The sequence below is a fragment of the Nerophis ophidion genome, linkage group LG06 (genome assembly GCF_033978795.1).
Source record: "Nerophis ophidion isolate RoL-2023_Sa linkage group LG06, RoL_Noph_v1.0, whole genome shotgun sequence".
NCBI lineage: Eukaryota > Metazoa > Chordata > Actinopteri > Syngnathiformes > Syngnathidae > Nerophis > Nerophis ophidion.
The window spans coordinates 3,914,093-3,937,095 of record NC_084616.1 but is presented as its reverse complement, the minus strand read 5'-3'; the positions used below and the strand labels follow the sequence as shown (position 1 = coordinate 3,937,095).

The following is a 23,003-nucleotide window of genomic DNA, read 5'->3' as shown; positions in this document are numbered from 1 at the left end:
TCTTTATAAAACAACGAAACTAATAAGAGAACTCCCTAACTAACATTTAAAGTTATTTGCATCATACTTGGAAGTGACTTTTCAATCAAAATGTCAGTACGGAATAACTATGAAACAAACTTTTAATGAATCCTGACGTTCAACAAGTCATTGAACGCCTCTTTGCTCAATACAAAATAACTAGTTAAAAAGCACCTGCGCGCCTCCTCTCGCTGTTGCCGAAAACGTAACAAAAAAACTCGGACGAATAACAAAAGGAGACTACGGCGAGCCAACTTCCAGCGGTTGTCGCATCACATCCCTACCTCGGAAGACAAGGGGCCGCAGTCTTTGTCCGACACTTGTTGAGGTATATCCGACTAAAGTCCTGCTAACGCCCGGCTAGCGTCTGAGCTAGCGTCTGTACATCCGTGTGAGAGAGAGAGAGAGAGAGAGAGGGGGAGAGAGAGAGAGAGAGAGAGAGAGAGGGAGGAAGAAAAGAGAGTTGTCGCGGCTGAAAAAAAAAGTTGCCGAAAGAAAGTCCAACCCCCTTCCTCCTCCTCTTCTTCCTCCTCATCATCGCTCCTGCTGACAGAAATAGCCGACATTTGGGCGGCCCCTGCCAAAAATAGCCTGGACCATTGTTTACTTCCGTGACACATTCCTATTGGACCATTGTTTACTTCCGTGACACATTCCTATTGGACCATTGTTTACTTCCGTGACACATTCCTATTGGACCATTGTTTACTTCCGTGACACACTCCCATTGGACCATTGTTTACTTCCGTCACACATTCCTATTGGACCATTGTTTACTTCCGTGACACATTCCTATTGGACCATTGTTTACTTCCGTCACACATTCCTATTGGACCATTGTTTACTTCCGTGACACATTCCTATTGGACCATTGTTTACTTCCGTCACACATTCCTATTGGACCATTGTTTACTTCCGTGACACATTCCTATTGGACCATTGTTTACTTCCGTGACACATTCCTATTGGACCATTGTTTACTTCCGTGACACATTCCTATTGGACCATTGTTTACTTCCGTGACACATTCCTATTGGACCATTGTTTACTTCCGTGACACATTCCTATTGGACCATTGTTTACTTCCGTGATACATTCCTATTGGACCATTGTTTACTTCCGTGACACATTCCTATTGGACCATTGTTTACTTCCGTCACACATTCCTATTGGACCATTGTTTACTTCCGTGACACATTCCTATTGGACCATTGTTTACTTCCGTCACACATTCCTATTGGACCATTGTTTACTTCCGTCACACATTCCTATTGGACCATTGTTTACTTCCGTCACACATTCCTATTGGACCATTGTTTACTTCCGTGACACATTCCTATTGGACCATTGTTTACTTCCGTGATACATTCCTATTGGACCATTGTTTACTTCCGTGACACATTCCTATTGGACCATTGTTTACTTCCGTCACACATTCCTATTGGACCATTGTTTACTTCCGTGACACATTCCTATTGGACCATTGTTTACTTCCGTCACACATTCCTATTGGACCATTGTTTACTTCCGTGACACATTCCTATTGGACCATTGTTTACTTCCGTCACACATTCTTATTGGACCATTGTTTACTTCCGTCACACATTCCTATTGGACCATTGTTTACTTCCGTGAAACATTCCTATTGGACCATTGTTTACTTCCGTGACACATTCCTATTGGACCATTGTTTACTTCCGTCACACATTCCTATTGGACCATTGTTTACTTCCGTGACACATTCCTATTGGACCATTGTTTACTTCCTTGACACATTCCTATTGGACCATTGTTTACTTCCGTCACACATTCCTATTGGACCATTGTTTACTTCCGTGACACATTCCTATTGGACCATTGTTTACTTCCGTGACACATTCCTATTGGACCATTGTTTACTTCCGTCACACATTCCTATTGGACCAGTGTTTACTTCCGTGACACATTCCTATTGGACCATTGTTTACTTCCGTCACACATTCCTATTGGACCATTGTTTACTTCCGTGACACATTCCTATTGGACCATTGTTTACTTCCGTGACACATTCCTATTGGACCATTATTTACTTCCGTGACACATTCCTATTGGACCATTGTTTACTTCCGTGACACATTCCTATTGGACCATTGTTTACTTCCGTGACACATTCCTATTGGACCATTATTTACTTCCGTGACACATTCCTATTGGACCATTGTTTACTTCTGTGACACATTCCTATTGGACCATTGTTTACTTCCGTGACACATTCCTATTGGACCATTGTTTACTTCCGTCACACATTGGACCATTGTTTACTTCCGTCATACATTCCTATTGGACCATTGTTTACTTCCGTCACACATTCCTATTGGACCATTGTTTACTTCCGTCACACATTCCTATTGGACCATTGTTTACTTCCGTGACACATTCCTATTGGACCATTGTTTACTTCCGTGACACATTCCTATTGGACCATTGTTTACTTCCGTCACACATTCCTATTGGACCATTGTTTACTTCCGTGACACATTCCTATTGGACCATTGTTTACTTCCGTCACACATTCCTATTGGACCATTGTTTACTTCCGTCACACATTCCTATTGGACAATTGTTTACTTCCGTGACACATTCCTATTGGACCATTGTTTACTTCCTTGACACATTCCTATTGGACCATTGTTTACTTCCGTGACACATTCCTATTGGACCATTGTTTACTTCCGTGACACATTCCTATTGGACCATTGTTTACTTCCTTGACACATTCCTATTGGACCATTGTTTACTTCCGTGACACATTCCTATTGGACCATTCTTTACTTCCGTGACACATTCCTATTGGACCATTGTTTACTTCCGTGACACATTCCTATTGGACCATTGTTTACTTCCGTGACACATTCCTATTGGACCATTGTTTACTTCCGTGACACATTCCTATTGGACCATTGTTTACTTCCGTGACACATTCCTATTGGACCATTGTTTACTTCCGTGACACATTCCTATTGGACCATTGTTTACTTCCGTGACACATTCCTATTGGACCATTGTTTACTTCCGTGACACATTCCTATTGGACCATTGTTTACTTCCGTCACACATTCCTATTGGACTATTGTTTACTTCCGTCATACATTCCTATTGGACCATTGTTTACTTCCGTCACACATTCCTATTGGACCATTGTTTACTTCCGTGACACATTCCTATTGGACCATTGTTTACTTCCTTGACACATTCCTATTGGACCATTGTTTACTTCCGTCACACATTCCTATTGGACCATTGTTTACTTCCGTCACACATTCCTATTGGACCATTGTTTACTTCCGTGACACATTCCTATTGGACCATTGTTTACTTCCGTGACACATTCCTATTGGACCATTGTTTACTTCCGTGACACATTCCTATTGGACCATTGTTTACTTCCGTCACACATTCCTATTGGACCATTGTTTACTTCCGTGACACATTCCTATTGGACCATTGTTTACTTCCGTGACACATTCCTATTGGACCATTGTTTACTTCCGTCACACATTCCTATTGGACCATTGTTTACTTCCGTGACACATTCCTATTGGACCATTGTTTACTTCCGTCACACATTCCTATTGGACCATTGTTTACTTCCGTCACACATTCCTATTGGACCATTGTTTACTTCCGTGACACATTCCTATTGGACCATTGTTTACTTCCGTCACACATTCCTATTGGACCATTGTTTACTTCCGTGACACATTCCTATTGGAACATTGTTTACTTCCGTCACACATTCCTATTGGACCATCGTTTACTTCCGTGACACATTCCTATTGGACCATCGTTTACTTCCGTGACACATTCCTATTGGACCATTGTTTACTTCCGTCACACATTCCTATTGGACCATTGTTTACTTCCGTGACACATTCCTATTGGACCATTGTTTACTTCCGTGACACATTCCTATTGGACCATTGTTTACTTCCGTGACACATTCCTATTGGACCATTGTTTACTTCCGTGACACATTCCTATTGGACCATTGTTTACTTCCGTGACACATTCCTATTGGACCATTGTTTACTTCCGTGACACATTCCCATTGGACCATTGTTTACTTCCGTGACACATGACCATTGTTTACTTCCGTCACACATTCCTATTGGACCATTGTTTACTTCCGTCACACATTCCTATTGGACCATTGTTTACTTCCGTCACACATTCCTATTGGACCATTGTTTACTTCCGTGACACATTCCTATTGGACCATTGTTTACTTCCGTGACACATTCCTATTGGACCATTGTTTACTTCCGTGACACATTCCTATTGGACCATTGTTTACTTCCATGACACATTCCTATTGGACCATTGTTTACTTCCGTGACACATTCCTATTGGACCATTGTTTACTTCCATGACACATTCCTATTGGACCATTGTTTACTTCGTGACACATTCCTATTGGACCATTGTTTACTTCCGTGACACATTCCTATTGGACCATTGTTTACTTCCGTGACACATTCCTATTGGACCATTGTTTACTTCCGTGACACATTCCTATTGGACCATTGTTTACTTCGTGACACATTCCTATTGAACCATTGTTTACTTCCGTGACACATTCCTATTGGACCATTGTTTACTTCCGTCACACATTCCTATTGGACCATTGTTTACTTCCGTCACACATTCCTATTGGACCATTGTTTACTTCCGTCACACATTCCGATTGGACCATTGTTTACTTCCGTGACACATTCCTATTGGACCATTGTTTACTTCCGTGACACATTCCTATTGGACCATTGTTTACTTCCGTGACACATTCCTATTGGACCATTGTTTACTTCCGTCACACATTCCTAATGGACCATTGTTTACTTCCGTGACACATTGGACCATTGTTTACTTCCGTCACACATTCCTATTGGACCATTGTTTACTTCCGTCACACATTCCTATTGGACCATTGTTTACTTCCGTCACACATTGGACCATTGTTTACTTCCGTCACACATTCCTATTGGACCATTGTTTACTTCCGTCACACATTCCTATTGGACCATTGTTTACTTCCGTGACACATTCCTATTGGACCATTGTTTACTTCCGTGACACATTCCTATTGGACCATTGTTTACTTCCGTGACACATTCCTATTGGACCATTGTTTACTTCCGTCACACATTCCTATTGGACCATTGTTTACTTCCGTGACACATTCCTATTGGACCATTGTTTACTTCCGTCACACATTCCTATTGGACCATTGTTTACTTCCGTCACACATTGGACCATTGTTTACTTCCGTGACACATTCCTATTGGACCATTGTTTACTTCCGTGACACATTCCTATTGGACCATTGTTTACTTCCGTGACACATTCCTATTGGACCATTGTTTACTTCCGTGACACATTCCTATTGGACCATTGTTTACTTCCGTCACACATTCCTATTGGACCATTGTTTACTTCCGTGACACATTCCTATTGGACCATTGTTTACTTCCGTCACACATTCCTATTGGACCATTGTTTACTTCCGTCACACATTGGACCATTGTTTACTTCCGTCACACATTCCTATTGGACCATTGTTTACTTCCGTCACACATTCCTATTGGACCATTGTTTACTTCCGTGACACATTCCTATTGGACCATTGTTTACTTCCGTCACACATTCCTATTGGACCATTGTTTACTTCCGTGACACATTCCTATTGGACCATTGTTTACTTCCGTGACACATTCCTATTGGACCATTGTTTACTTCCGTGACACATTCCTATTGGACCATTGTTTACTTCCGTGACACATTCCTATTGGACCATTGTTTACTTCCGTCACACATTCCTATTGGACCATTGTTTACTTCCGTTACACATTCCTATTGGACCATTGTTTACTTCCGTCACACATTCCTATTGGACCATTGTTTACTTCCGTCACACATTGGACCATTGTTTACTTCCGTCACACATTCCTATTGGACCATTGTTTACTTCCGTGACACATTCCTATTGGACCATTGTTTACTTCCGTCACACATTGGACCATTGTTTACTTCCGTCACACATTCCTATTGGACCATTGTTTACTTCCGTCACACATTGGACCATTGTTTACTTCCGTGACACATTCCTATTGGACCATTGTTTACTTCCGTGACACATTCCTATTGGACCATTGTTTACTTCCGTCACACATTCCTATTGGACCATTGTTTACTTCCGTGACACATTCCTATTGGACCATTGTTTACTTCCGTCACACATTCCTATTGGACCATTGTTTACTTCCGTCACACATTGGACCAGTGTTTACTTCCGTCATACATTCCTATTGGACCATTGTTTACTTCCGTGACACATTCCCATTGGACCATTGTTTACTTCCGTCACACATTCCTATTGGACCAGTTTAGAAGCATTTTAAGAGGGTCAAATAACAGCTCAAAGAGGCAAAAATGACATTTTTTAGGAGACTTTGCACAGGGGTTCTTTGAAGGCGCGTAAAATCAAAACCTGAAAACTTATCAAAACTCTGTTCTATACCTTTAATCAGAAGGGTTCAATCCCTCTCCTGTGCGAGTTTGAAGCCAAAACAACAAACGCACTCAGAGGAGATAATGTTTGAAGAAAGATGACCGGTTTTTATAAAACTTTTGTTTTGAAGGGGGGATTGCAAACTTCCTGTTGATTTTTGTTGGGGGTTGTCAATCTATGAAATGTAGGTCTAAGCGAGACCTACATAGAGGTTTTTGTTTCATGTCTCTTTGACATTCTTACCGGAAGTTACAAGCAGTTTTGTCTGTGTTTTCTTCCTAGGAACAGTTTTTTCAGTGTTTTATTCAAAAATAGCGCTAGAGTGCAATTTTGAGTTTTGGGGTTCGGTTTTGTCATTACATCGCAATATTCGCCAGTCCTTATGTGTGCGCCAAGTTTGGTGACTTTTGAAGCATTTTAAAGGGGTCAAATTACTACGCAAAGAGGCAAAAATTGCATTTTTTGCAAAAATGTTATTTTGAAGGGGTTTTTGCCAACTTCCTGTAGATTTTTGCTGAAAGAAGTGAGTGTAGGAAAATTGGGTCTAAGTCAGACCTACATAGGAGTTTTTGTTTCATGTCGCTATGACATTCCTAACAGAAGTTACATGCAGTTTTGTCTGTAATTTTTTGCTAGGGGGCGCTAGAGCACAATTTTCATGTTGGGGGATTGGTTGCTTAATATGTTGGGAAGGTTTGCTATACCGACGTGTGTGTCAAATTTGGTGAGTTTTGAAGCATGTTAAGGGGGTCAAATTACAGCGAGTAGGTGCGGAATAATAATAAAACACAGCAGTTTCAATAGGGTCCTTGGTCCATGGCAAAGGACTCCTGTGGAGTCCTTTGCCATGGGCCTGGAGGACCCTAATTAAGTATGAAGAATAATGTTTGAATGTAGAAACATAGAATCCTCATACTGCTGTGATTATATGCATCAAGTGTTCATTCAAGGCTAAGGCAAAATATCCAGATATCTATGGTGTATCACGAGATGGCCTAAAAATATCGAGATATTAAAAAAAGGCCTTATCGCCCAGCCCTAGGTCCACTTTAATCATTTCATGGTACAAATAATCATCCATTTTCTACCACTCGTCCTTTGTGGGGTTGCGGGTGGTCGCTGGAGCCTATCTCAGTTGCATTCGGGCGGTAGGCGGGGTACACCCTGGACAAGTCGCCACCTCATCGCAGGCCCAACACAGATAGACAGACAACATTCACACACTAGGGAGCATTTAGTGTTGCCAATCAACCTATCCCCAGGTGCATGTCTTTGGAGGTGGGAGGGGCCTATCCCCAGGTGCATGTCTTTGGAGGTGGGAGGGGCCTATCCCCAGGTGCATGTCTTTGGAGGTGGGAGGGGCCTATCCCCAGGTGCATGTCTTTGGAGGTGGGAGGAAGCTGGAGTACCTGGGGGGTAATAAGATGTCTATGGTTGGACCTTTGTTTACTTCTGTGACTTATTCCCATTTGATGCAGGCTTTTGATTGATTGATTGATTGATTGAAACTTTTATAAGTAGATTGCACAGTTCAGTACATATTCCGTACAATTGACCACTAAATGGTAAACTCCGAATAAGTTTTTCAACTTGTTTAAGTCGGGGTCCACGTTAATCAATTCATAGTAGGCTTAAACCAGGGGTTGGGAACCTATGGTTCTAGAGCCAGATGTGGCTCTTTTGATGACTGCATCTGGCTCTCGGATAAATCTGAGCTGACGTTGCTTAACACGATAAGTAATGAATAATTCCACTTGTTAAAAATAATGTTTAAAATATAAATTATCGTCAAGCATTTTTAATCCGTCCATCCGTTTTTTCTACCGCACCTGTTCAAGAAGTTGCGTCAATGGTAAGAAGTTATTTATTTATTATTGGTTAGTGTGGGGCTTGCCCTCCTGGGGGTTCTTCAGACCCCCAAGCACCGACATAAGAGCCTGTTTCAGGGTTACGATATTGTTTTATTTTTCAATAAGTCTCTCAGTTGTTTTCCAGCAATTGTATTTCCAGCCCCAACCCCATCTCTCCTCCATGCTGCTGCTTATAACAGAGCGACAGGTGATTAGATAACAAGGCCCAGGTGGGCCTTCTACGCACCTGTCGCTGCAGGCCCGCAGGCCACGCCCCCTCCACAGTTAGCTTCAGAATAACAATGTTATTACAAAGAATAAGAGACCTATTATACTCTAGAAATGTTGGTCTTACTTAAAAATGCACACGTTTAGTTGTGTTCAGTGTTAAAAAAAATATTATATGGCGCTTACGGAAATATATTTCAAAATATTTGGCTTTTCGTCTCTCTCAGCCAAAAAAGGTTGTTTTGGTAAAGAGGTGAAGTATACCCTGGAGTGTCTACACTGGGTATGTACACTATAGACACTCACATTCACAATTTCTTACCTATACACAATTTACAGCCCCCAGTTAGCCCATAACTTTTCAATTAGTGGGGCGGGGGGACCCCCTGGGGCAGGTCCGGGCAAATATTTGCTCAATAAACAATGTGTCTGGGGGCCAGTATATCTATTTTTAGGAACACTAGTACGAAACCTCACAATAATGTCTGATTGAATGCTAACAACATTATGACAAACCGCCTTAAAAAACAGAATAGTAACCTATTGTTACTATAACAATCTACAAGGTTATTAGCAGAGGTGGGTAGTAACGCGCTACATTTACTCCGTTACATCTACTTGAGTAACTTTTGGGATAAATTGTACTTCTAAGAGTAGTGTTTATGCAACATACTTTTACTTTTACTTGAGTATATTTATAGTGAAGTGAATTATATTTATATAGCGCTTTTTCTCTAGTGACTCAAAGCGCTTTACATAGTGGAACCCATTACCTAATTTTACATATAAACCACTGGGAGCAGGTGGGTAAAGTGTCTTGCCCAAGGACACAACGGCAGTGACTAGGATGGCAGAAGCGGGGATCGAACCTGCAACCCTCAAGTTGCTGGCACGGCTGCTCTACCAACCCGAGTCTTTTTTAAATATGAAGACATTTTAAAGTCTTTTTTACATATGATAACATTTAAAAGTCTTTTCCACACATTCACACATTTGACATGACAGTCCATTCTCACATTTGACATGAGAGTCCATTCACACATTTGACATGACAGTACAGTCTCACATATAACATGACTGTCCATTCGCACATTTGACATGACAGTCCATTCACACATTTGACATGACAGTCCATTCACACATTTGACATGACAGTCCATTCTCACATTTGACATGAGAGTCCATTCACACATTTGACATGACAGTCCATTCTCACATTTGACATGAGAGTCCATTCACACATTTGACATGACAGTACAGTCTCACATATAACATGACTGTCCATTCGCACATTTGACATGACAGTCCATTCTCACATTTGACATGACAGTCCATTCTCACATTTGACATGAGAGTCCATTCACACATTTGACATGACAGTACAGTCTCACATATAACATGACTGTCCATTCGCACATTTGACATGACAGTCCATTCTCACATTTGACATGAGAGTCCATTCTCACATTTGACATGAGAGTCCATTCACACATTTGACATGACAGTACAGTCTCACATATAACATGACTGTCCATTCGCACATTTGACATGACAGTCCATTCTCACATTTGACATGACAGTCCATTCTCACATTTGACATGAGAGTCCATTCACACATTTGACATGACGGTACAGTCTCACATATAACATGACTGTCCATTCGCACATTTGACATGACAGTCCATTCTCACATTTGACATGAGAGTCCATTCTCACATTTGACATGAGAGTCCATTCACACATTTGACATGACAGTACAGTCTCACATATAACATGACTGTCCATTCGCACATTTGACATGACAGTCCATTCTCACATTTGACATGAGAGTCCATTCTCACATTTGACATGAGAGTCCATTCACACATTTGACATGACAGTACAGTCTCACATATAACATGACTGTCCATTCGCACATTTGACATGACAGTCCATTCACACATTTGACATGACAGTCCATTCTCACATTTGACATGAGAGTCCATTCACACATTTGACATGACAGTACAGTCTCACATATAACATGACTGTCCATTCGCACATTTGACATGACAGTCCATTCTCACATTTGACATGACAGTCCATTCTCACATTTGACATGAGAGTCCATTCACACATTTGACATGACAGTACAGTCTCACATATAACATGACTGTCCATTCGCACATTTGACATGACAGTCCATTCTCACATTTGACATGAGAGTCCATTCACACATTTGACATGACAGTACAGTCTCACATATAACATGACTGTCCATTCGCACATTTGACATGACAGTCCATTCTCACATTTGACATGACAGTCCATTCTCACATTTGACATGAGAGTCCATTCACACATTTGACATGACAGTACAGTCTCACATATAACATGACTGTCCATTCGCACATTTGACATGAGAGTCCATTCACACATTTGACATGACAGTCCATTCTCACATTTGACATGAGAGTCCATTCACACATTTGACATGACAGTACAGTCTCACATATAACATGACTGTCCATTCGCACATTTGACATGACAGTCCATTCTCACATTTGACATGAGAGTCCATTCTCACATTTGACATGAGAGTCCATTCACACATTTGACATGACAGTACAGTCTCACATATAACATGACTGTCCATTCTCACATTTGACATGAGAGTCCATTCTCACATTTGATATGACAGTCCATTTTAGACAAGAAACGCTACTTTTATTCCGCTCCATTTATCTACAATCAGCTCGTTACTCGCTACCTTTTTTTTAATCGATCTGTTAATGCACGCTTTGTTTGTTTTGATTTTGTCAGACACGCGTTCAAAGTAGAATCTACACATGCCTGTGTTTCACCAATCAAATGCAGTCACTGGTGACGTTTGACCAATCAAACAAAACCAGGCGGTCACGTGACCGTCACACGTCGAATCCGACCTAAAAAAGTTGAAAAACTTATTGGGGTGTTACCATTTAGTGGTCAATTGTACGGAATATGTACTGTACTGTGCAATCTACTAATAAAAGTTTCAATCAATCAATCAAAAGTGTAAAGGAAAAAAGACACTTTTTATTTCAACCGTACTTCCCGTCAAAAGCCTAAAGACTGATCGCACAGTTCCTGTCTTCACAATAAAAGTGCCGCTCCATCGCGCCTGCGCTAACAAAATAAGAGTCTGCGAAAGCCAGCGCAAACAAGCTAGCAAGCTACGGAGTTTGCCGCCAATCTATTTCTTGTAAAGTGTATAAAAACGAATATGGAAGCTGGACAAATAAGATGCCAAAAACCAACGACTTTCATGTGGTATTAGACAGAAAAGAGGAACTTTTTTTCTCCTCCATTTGAAAACCGGGACGTTTTCAGCAATATACTGTCTGATTCTAATCAATGCAAGTCATCAGAATCAGGTAATACACCAACTTATATTCTTGTCTCCATGAAAGATAGGAATCTATATGTTAAACATGCATGTATATTCATTAAAACACCTTTAACATGTCAACAAAAACGGCAAAATAAATAACTATAAATTATATACTGTGTATATCAGGGGTGCCCACACTTTTTCTGCAGGCGAGCTACTTTTCAATTGACCAACTGGAGGGGATCTACCTCATTTATATATATCATTTATATTTATTTATTTATGAAAGAGACATTTTTGTAAACAAGTTAAATGTGTTTAATGATAATACAAGCATGTGTAACACATATAGATGTCTTTCTTTCACAAAGACAAGAATATAAGTTGGTGTATTACCTGATTCTGATGACTTGCATTGATTGGAATCGGACAGTAATGATGATAACGCCCACATTTTCAAATGGAGGAGAAAAAAAGTTGTCCTTTCTGTACAATACCACATGAAAGTGGTTGGTTTTTGGCATCTAATTCATCCAGCTTCCATACACTTTACAAGAAAAACATTGGCGGCAAATTCCGTAGCTTGCTTGATTGACATTCACGGCACCCGAGGGTCTTGTGAGATGACGCTGGCTGCTGCCAGTTCATTATTATGAAAAAATGACAGAGAGGAAGGCGAGAAACACTTTTTATTTCAACAGACTTTCGCGCCGTCCCTTCCGTCAAAACTCTAAAGGCCGACTGCACATTTCCTATCTTCACAAAAAAAGCCCTGCTTCATGCTGCCTGCGCTAACAAAATAAGAGTCTCAGAAAGCTGGCGTGCACAAGTGATGTGCACGCCAGCTTTCTGAGGGATCGCTTGTGCACGCCAGTTTTCCGAGACTCTGTATTTAGTTAGCGCAGGCAGCATGAAGCAGGGCTTTTATTGTGAAGATAGGAAATGTGCAGTCGGCCTTTAGAGTTTTGACGGAAGGGACGGTGCAAAAGTCTGTTGAAATAAAAAGTGTTTCTCGCCTTCCTCTCGGTCATATTTTCATAATAATGATCTTGCAGCAGCCAGCGTCATCTCACAAGACCCTCCGGTACCGTGAATGTCATTTAAGTGACGTCTTGGTGAAGATTGATGATCACTCATTTTTAGGTCTATTTTTTTTAAAAGCCTGGCTGGAGATGGACTGACACACCCCCCGCGGTCGACTGGTAGCTCGCGATCGACGTAATGGGCACCCCTGGTGTGTATATATATATATATATATATATATATATATATATATATATGATATGTGTGTATGTATATGTATATATGAGGTAGATCACCTCGACTTGGTCATTTATTAAGTAATTCATTAATGTTGAAAAACTTATTGGGGTGTTACCATTTAGTGGTCAATTGTACGGAATATGTACTGTACTGTGCAATCTACTAATAAAAGTTTCAATCAATCAATCAATCGATGAATGCCTACTGAGCCTATGGTGCTTTTAAGTTATTGTGGCTCAATTTGCCTTATTTTTTTTTTATTTTAATGTATTATTATTTAATATATATTATTGCTTTAGTTGCTTAAGAGATATTCCTGGCTATGAATTTGCTCTTTGCTATTTTTATGTTTTTGTGCATTACTTGTTGCCGTAATCATTAAACAAACAGGTTACTCATCAGTTACTCAGTACTTGAGTAGTTTTTTCACAACATACTTTTTACTTTTACTCAAGTAAATATTTGGATGACTACTCCTTACTTTTACTTGAGTAATAAATCTGTAAAGTAACAGTACTCTTACTTGAGTACAATTTCTGGCTACTCTACCCACCTCTGGTTAATACAGTTTGCTTCTCCTTCTTCCCCTCCACTTATCTGCTTTCTTTGGTATTTCAAGTTATCATTACTTATATGTATTGTTGCATTTGAAACAATCAAATGGTTGGTAAAAGAGGTAATTATTGTTATTATTCATTACCAATAGTGATATTTCTATTGGTATTTGTATTGCTCCATTTGTAGTGTAATAATGCTAATTGACATTTTTGTGTTATTAATATTTATTTCACTAACTGCTTCTTTGCTATCACTTTTACCGTCATATTTGTACATATCCTATTCGATATTCTGCTGTTGTTATTGTTTTGTTTGTTCTTGTTGTTTTTGTTTCTTTGTCTTATCCCTGTCTTGTCCCCGCAATTCCAACCTCTGTCTTCCTTTTCTTCTCTTGCTATCCCCTCCTGCTCCGGCCCGGCTGCACCAAAAAAATAATATAAATCTATTTAATAAAGTAAAATACAAATAAGGCAACAAGAGAAGTATCTGACTCTTCTCTTTTGTAAAGTAAATCTGCACATCTACATCTATTTTTCATAACATGGTCACTACCGCCTACTTTGTCTTGTTATATTCTTATTTTACTGTTATATTTTTATTCCCATTGTTGCTGTTTATTTGTTATTTTTATTGTAATATTTCTCTATTTTGTTTCCATTTAAACCCCCATTATTTACTTTTTACTTTTTTAAAATTGATCTCAACTCTGTACACTGCTGCTGGAATTTTAATTTTCCTGAAGGAATCCATAAAGTACTATCCATCTATCGAACTATCTATATCTACTATATGATTTCTCCCGTCCAGAGGCAAAACCCAGTAACTCAATTTTGGTCAAAACTGAGCTGATAATAATTTTGGAGTTACTAGGTGACATGCTTTACATTAGTGTATGCGATATTGTAATTTTTTCCGTAAGTAAGCTGTAGCAACTAATGTAAAGCATATCACCTAGTAACTCCAAAATTATTATCAGCTCAGTTTTGGGAGATTTGTCTGAGTAGCTGGACAGGACAAAAAAAAAACGGAATGGAATTTTAAATTTTTTTACTGAATGAGACACCCAGAATGTACATGAAAATAAACTATAAAGGATAAAACACTGAATATTGACAACATGCGAACGTCGCACCCCCCTCTCCATCCACATATATTACAATCAAGCGAAACCTGACAAAAATGCAACAAACCCAGCGAAATATACAATAAATGCGAAGGGTAAACAAAAATCCCACCAACAATCTGATACATCTGATACATCACTAAGCTTTAGAACTTTGTTGTAAAAATCTCCTTTCACCTCTGTCCCTGACAGCCACATTTCAGGCTCTGTGGAAACACTCCCCACCCACACTACTTGGTGCCTCGTCTGAGCTGCTGTGTTTTAGATTACCATAGTAACTAATTACATTACCATAGTAATAAATAAATAATAAATGGGTTGTACTTGTATAGCGCTTTTCTACCTTTCAAGGTACTCAAAGCGCTTTGACACTACTTCCACATTCATCCATTCACACACTGATGGAGGGAGCTGCCATGCAAGGCGCTAACCAGCACCCATCAGGAGCAAGGGTGAAGTGTCTTGCTCAGGACACAACGAGGTTGGTACTAAGTGGGGATTGAACCAGGGACCCTCGGGTTGCGCACAGCCACTCTGTCACTGCGCCACGCCGTCCCTAGTAACTAGTATATCATGCAAAAACGCAGATTCCAACCATTGAAATACTTTATATAATTGAAGACTTACAGTCAATAGAAAACATGTGGAGACACTCTGGCACATTAAATGGGGGTCTGGTGGCAGACACTATGGCATCTTGGGGCCAGTGGTGCAACTTGAATCCCTCCCTGTTAGTGTTGTTACACCCTCCGACAACACACCGACGAGGCATGATGTCTCCAAGGTTCCAAAAAATAGTCAAAAAAACGGAAAATAACAGGGCTGAGACCCGGTGTTTGTAATGTGTTGAAAATAGGGATGCACCGAAATGAAAATTTGTGGCCGAAGCCGAATAAAATGTAAACGCTTGGCCGAAGGCCGAATACCGAATAATGAATGCAGTTTTTCACAATTTTTTAAATATTGCATAAATAGCCTAGAATAAATATTTAGACATGTTTTTCAAATAAAGTAATTTTTTTTTATTGAATATTGACATTTTTTTTAATATTCCAGTAGCCTTTGCTTTTCAAAAAAAGCACAAAGTTTTTCATTTATATTAGGCCTTCAAACAAAACATGCATTCCCAAAAAAAGAATAAAGTGCATTAAAGTGGATAAACCCACAACAAATGAATTATTGTCCTTTTGGCAAAAGTCTGCTTAGCCACAGTAGATATGCTAATAATGTAAACAGAAGGCTCAAGTAAATATATATATATTATATATATATATATAAGTATAAAATACTACACGGTCTAGCTCCATCCTATCTTGCCGATTGTATTGTACCATATGTCCCGGCAAGAAATCTGCGTTCAAAGGACTCCGGCTTGTTAGTGATTCCTAGAGCCCAAAAAAAGTCTGCGGGCTATAGAGCGTTTTCCGTTGGGGCTCCAGTACTCTGGAATGCCCTCCCGGTAACAGTTCGAGATGCCACCTCAGTAGAAGCATTTAAGTCTCACCTTAAAACTCATTTGTATACTCTGGCCTTTAAATAGACTCCCTTTTTAGACCAGTTGATCTGCCGCTTCTTTTCTTTTTCTTCTATGTCCCACTCTCCCTTGTGGAGGGGGTCCGGTCCGATCCGGTGGCCATGTACTGCTTGCCTGTGTATCGGCTGGGGACATCTCTGCGATGCTGATCCGCCTCCGCTTGGGATGGTTTCCTGCTGGCTCCGCTGTGAACGGGACTCTCGCTGCTGTGTTGGATCCGCTTTGGACTGGACTCTCGCGACTGTGTTGGATCCATTGTGGATTGAACTTTCACAGTATCATGCTAGACCCGCTCGACATCCATTGCTTTAGTCCTCTCTAAGGTTCTCATAGTCATCATTGTCACCGACGTCCCACTGGGTGTGAGTTTTCCTTGCCCTTATGTGGGCCTACCGAGGATGTCGTGGTGGTTTGTGCAGCCCTTTGAGACACTAGTGATTTAGGGCTATATAAGTAAACATTGATTGATTGATTGATTGAAGTAAATCTCAATAAGTGTGTGCTTGTAACCTCATACACTTATACAGGTAGCCTACACAACAGGCTAATAATGTAAACAGAAGGCTCAAGTAAATCTCAATAAAGTGTGTGCTTGTAACCTCATACACTTCTACAGGTAGCTTACACAACAGGCTACCTGTAGAAGGTAGCTTGTTAGCCACAGTAGATATGCTAATAATGCCACAGTAGATATGCTAATAATGTAAACAGAGGCCCCACTAAATCTCAATAAGTGTGTGCTTGTAACCTCATACACTTATACAGGTACACAACATATCCCAACGTCACCGCGTCAAAAAATTGCGTCACACGCCACTATTCGGCCTTGTTTTTAACTCATTCCACCGAAGGCCGAATGTGGCTTTTTTTGCTATATTCGGTTACCGATTAATCGGTGCATCCCTACTGCACATCATAATGGCAACTACACTTTCCATTTTAAAGATCTAAGATGTGGGCAACATCTGAGGTCCTCTCCAAGGTTTCTCATAGTCAGCATTGTCACTGGCGTCCCACTGGATGTGAATTCTCCCTGCCCACTGGGTGTGAGTTTTCCTTGCCCTTTTGTGGGTTCTTCCGAGGATGTTGTAGTCGTAATGATTTGTGCAGTCCTTTGAGACATTTGTGATTTGGGGCTATATAAATAAACATTGATTGATTGATGATTTGGTAATGTCTGGGGGGGCCGGATTGAAAAGCTTAACGGGGCGACATGTGGCCCCCGGGCCTTAATTTGCCCAGGTCTGCTCTGGGGGCTGTGGTGAGGTGTCTGAAGGCCTGAGTGGCATGGGGGAATCACACGGATTTAAAAGTTGTGTTTAAATGTTAAAAAATGTAGTTAATAAACTCAAGTTTTCACGGGGACGGCGTGGCACAGTGGGAGAGTGGCCGTGCACAACCCGAGGGTCACTGGTTCAAATCCCACCTAGAACCAACCTCGTCACGTCCGTTGTGTCCTGAGCAAGACACTTCACCCTTGCTCCTGATGGTTGCTGGTTGGCGCCTTGCATGGCAGCTCCCTCCATCAGTGTGTGAATGTGTGTGTGAATGTGGAAGTAGTGTCAAAGCGCTTTGAGTGCCTTGAAGGTAGAAAAGCGCTATACAAGTACAACCCATTTATTTATTATTTATTTATTTAAGTTTTCATTTAAATAATCTATTATGAAAAAAAAAAAAATGGTCCCCTGGGGAGGCAATGACCGAAAAAGTCATTCAATTAGCCTGATATGAATATTTCGGAGTACCTGCAGCAAAGTAGAAAGAGAACATGGAAATTTAAATTCATCCTTAGGCTGATGCCACTCATTCAATCTCCCAGAAAATAATGGAAATGTAATTAATGTCCTCCAGGGTCAACCTGCCTATAACGACGTTACAAGTCTCTACATGGTGTTTCCAGTGAAAATGTCATGTCTGGTTATACGTTGACGAATGTATTATTAACCCCGAAGAAGTTATTCAAATTAACCCACTGATTTTTACCCCAATTGACAAAATGTCAGCTTCCCCAATACTGCTGCCCAGTCTAAAATATGCAAACATGATTAAGGGCTGTCAAAAATAGCAAGTTCACTCAAGTGCCATCCATCCATCTTCTTCCGCTTATCCAATGTGGGGTCGCGGGGGCAACAGCCTAAGCAGGGAAGCCCAGACTTCCCTCTCCTCAGCCACTTCGTCTAGCTCTTCCCGGGGGATCCCGAGGCGTTCCCAGGCCAGCCGGGAGACATAGTCTTCCCAACGTGTCCTGGGTCTTCCCCGTGGCCTCGTTCTGGTTGGACGTGCCCTAAACACCTCCCTAGAGAGGCGTTCGGGTGGCATCCTGACCAGATGCCCGAACCACCTCATCTGGCTCCTCTCCATGTGGAGGAGCAGCGGCTTTACTTTGAGTTCCTCCCGGATGTCAGAGCTTCTCACCCTATCTCTAAGGGAGAGACCCAAACTCATTTCGGCCGCTTGTACCCGTGATCTTATCCTTTCGGTCATGACCCAAAGCTCATGACCATAGGTGAGGATGGGAACGTAGATCGACCGGTAAATTGAGAGCTTTGCCTTCCGGCTCAGCTCCTTCTTCACCACTACGGATCGATAGAACGTCCGCATTACTGAAGACGCCGCACCGTCCACCATCCACTCTTCCCCCACTCGTGAACAAGACTCCTAGGTACTTGAACTCCTCCACTTGGGGCAGGGTCTCCTCCCCAACCCGGAGATGGCACTCCACCCTTTTCCGGGCGAGAACCATGGACTCGGACTTGGAGGTGCTGATTCTCATTCCGGTTGCTTCACACTCGGCTGCGAACCGATCCAGTGAGAGCTGAAGATCCCGGCCGGATGAAGCCATCAGGACCACATCATCTGCAAAAAGCAGAGACCTAATCCTGCGGTCACCAAACCGGAACCCCTCAACGCCTTGACTGCGCCTAGAAATTCTGTCCAGAAAAGTTTTGAACAGAATGGGAGACAAAGGACAGCCTTGGCGGAGTCCAACCCTCACTGGAAATGGGTCCGACTTTCTGCCACTGATGATACAGGGAGAGGACCGCCACAATAAGACAGTCCGATACCCCATACTCTCTGAGCACTCCCCACAGGACTTCCCAAGGGACACGGTCCAATGCCTTCTCCAAGTCCACAAAGCACATGTAGACTGGTTGGGCAAACTCCCATGCACCCTCAAGAACCCTGCCCAGAGTCTAGAGCTGGTCCACAGTTCCACGACCAGGACAAAAACCACACTGTTCCTCCTGAATCCGAGGTTGGACTATCCGGCGTAGCCTCCTCTCCGTTTACTCAAGTGATTAATCACAAAAAAGTATTGCATTAATTATGTATAAACTTATTTTGATCGTACACGCTCTGAACTTTACCGTAATCGCGGACGGTTGCCTGAAAGGCTGAGGGTTGTTATGCATTCAGTGATCAGGTCAAAGATGAGTGGATAGACCGATGTGCTCATTGGTAACTTTCACTTCAGAACACACCCTGATTGGACTTTAGATAAAGCTGTTGGTGTCACGACGGGGGTCGGCTTACAGCGGTTCGTTCTTCCGGGATGCAACACTGACGGCTCCGGACAAAGGCGTGAAGGTAGGATTTGATTTATTAAACATATATCAACCAACTACAAACCCCGTTTCCATATGAGTCGGGAAATTGTGTTAGATGTAAATATAAACAGAATACAATGATCTTTTTCAACCCATATTCAGTTGAATATGCTACAAAGACAACATATTTGATGTTCAAACTCATAAACTTTATATATTTTTTTGCAAATAATAATTAACTTAGAATTTCATGGCTGCAACACGTGCCAAAGTAGTTCGGAAAGGGCATGTTCACCACTGTGTTACATCACCTTTTCTTTTAACAACACTCAATAAATGTTTGGGAACTGAGGAAACTAATTGTTGAAGCTTTGAAAGTGGAATTCTTTCCCATTCTTGTTTTATGTAGAGCTTCAGTCCTTCAACAGTCCGGGGTCTCCGCTGTCGTATTTTATGCTTCATAATGCGCCACACATTTTCCATGGTAGACAGGTCTGGACTGCTGGTGGGCCAGGAAAGTATCCGCACTCTTTTTTTTTTTACGAAGCCACGCTGTTGTAACACGTGCTGAATGTGGCTTGGCATTGTCTTGCTGAAATAAGCAGGGGCGTCCATGAAAAAGACGACGCTCAGATGGCCGCATATGTTGTTCCAAAACCTGTATGTACCTTTCAGCATTAATGGTGCCTTCACAGATGTGTAAGTTACCCATGCCTTGGGCACTAATGCACCCCCATACCATCACACATGCTGACTTTTGAACTTTGCGTCGATAACAGTCTGGATGGTTCGCTTCCCCTTTGGTCCGGATGACACAATGTTGAATATTTCCAAAAACCATTGGAAATGTGGACTCGTCAGACCACAGAACACTTTTCCACTTTGCATCAGTCCATCCTCGATGATCTCGGGCCCAGAGAAGCTGGTGGCGTTTCTGGATGTTGTTGATAAATGGCTTTCGCTTTGCATAGTAGAGCTTTAACTTGCACTTACATATGTAGCAACCAACTGTATTTAGTGACAGTGGTTTTCTGAAATGTTCCTGAGCCCATGTGGTGATATCCTTTAGAGGTTGATGTCGGTTTTTGATAGGGATCAAAGGTCACGGTTATTAAATGTTGGTTTCTGGCCATGCCGCTTACGTGGAGTGATTTCTCCAGATTCTCTGAACCTTTTGATGATATTATGGAGCGTAGATGTTGAAATCCCTAAATTTCTTGCAATGTCACTTTGAGAAAGGTTGTTCTTAAACTGTTTGACTATTTGCTCACGCAGTTGTGGACAAAGGGGTGTACCTCGCCCCATCCTTTCTTGTGAAAGACTGAGCAATATTTTTGGGAAGCTGTTTTTATACCCAATCATGGCACCCACCTGTTCCCAATTAGCCTGCACACCTGTGGGATGTTCCAAATAAGTGTTTGATGAGCATTCCTCAACTTTATCAGTATTTATTGCCACCTTTCCCAACTTCTTTGTCACGTGTTGCTGGTATCAAATTCTAAAGTTAATGTTTATCAGTTTGAACATCAAATATGTTGTCTTTGTAGCATATTCAACTGAATATGGCTTGAAAAGGATTTGCAAATCATTGTATTCCGTTTATATTTACATTTAACACAATTTCCCAACTCATATGGAAACGGGGTTTGTACCAAAATACAGGCAAAGAACAAAAAAGGCAAGCGTGCCTAAAACACGCAAAACTAGGACTTAGCATAGGCTATGGCATGAAACGGACAAAACTTACTTGGCATAAACTTGAAGCAAACAATGAAGCCAGGACGAGTGATCAACAAAGGCCGGCTTAAGAAGTGTCTCTTGATTACAAACAGGTGTGTCCCGAACGCAAGAGGCAGGTGAAAATCATAAGTAGCCATGGTGACTAAACTCAGGAGGTGCACAAACAGGAACTAAAGTAGTCCAAAACAAACAGAAAATAACAAAAACATAATCCAGACCAACGATCATGACAGTTGGCAAGTTTTTGAGCAAATATATGTTTCACACAGGTGTCAAACTTAAGGCCCGGGGACCTCATTTTATCTGCCCCCCAAACACCTCGAAATTGTGTCAATAAAGTACTTCATATTTTCTCACTCGATGTTTATTTTTTTTCATTTTGACAGTAAAAAAAATATATTTACTGCTTGAAATTGCATTCCTTTTCAACTTAAATAGCAGCCGTTATTGCAACAACACTTACAGTATATTATACTTTCCAAACATTTTTTTGTCTAAATAAAAATACTTTACAGCAAACTACCCATCAAATCAATAAAAATTGCAATACATTTTACTTGGTTCTTTACAGCATATTACTGTAAATTGAAAAAAACTGCTTGTCAGGTAGAGTTAGTGACGAACCCCAAGATGCAGAGAAGGCGGCAGGCATTGTGCGGGAAAACATTATTTAATCTTCAAAAACAACGAAAAGAACACAAACCAGGAGCTAGGAGACAGGAAACAGGACGAAATGACAGCATGCTGCCCACAGCTTTGGTATACAGGTACAAACAGCAAGAGCAACAATAATCCAGCACAGACCGGATGGGAAGGCAGGTTCAAATAGGACCTGGCTGATTGACACCAGGTATGGCCAGGTGCAAATCAGCCACAACTGAGGGGACACGGCACTCAGGGAGACAAACAGGGAACATAATCAATCAATCAATCAATCAATGTTTATTTATATAGCCCCAAATCACAAATGTCTCAAAGGACTGCACAAATCATTACGACTACAACATCCTCGGAAGAACCCACAAAAGGGCAAGGAAAACTCACACCCAGTGGGCAGGGAGAATTCACATCCAGTGGGACGCCAGTGACAATGCTGACTATGAGAAACCTTGGAGAGGACCTCAGATGTGGGCAACCCCCCCCCTCTAGGGGACCGAAAGCAATGGATGTTGAGCGGGTCTAACATGATACTGTGAAAGTTCAATCCATAGTGGCTCCAACACAGCCGCCAGAGTTCAGTTC

General features: G+C 41.3%; 1 protein-coding gene across 3 annotated transcripts in view; it reads right to left on the bottom strand.

Moving 5' to 3' along the window:
* Positions 1-23,003, bottom strand: part of hdac7a (histone deacetylase 7a) — a 256,002-nt gene that overhangs the window by 185,513 nt on the left and 47,486 nt on the right. Inside the window, exon 1 of one of the 3 annotated variants that reach the window (XM_061902484.1) lies at positions 196-574. The exons of 1 other annotated variant lie outside the window; for it this stretch is intronic. The gene's annotated coding sequence lies outside the window, so the exon portion shown is untranslated. Of the gene's footprint in view, positions 1-195; positions 575-23,003 lie in introns of those variants that run through there. One more of the 3 variants, XM_061902482.1, reaches the window with a different exon arrangement.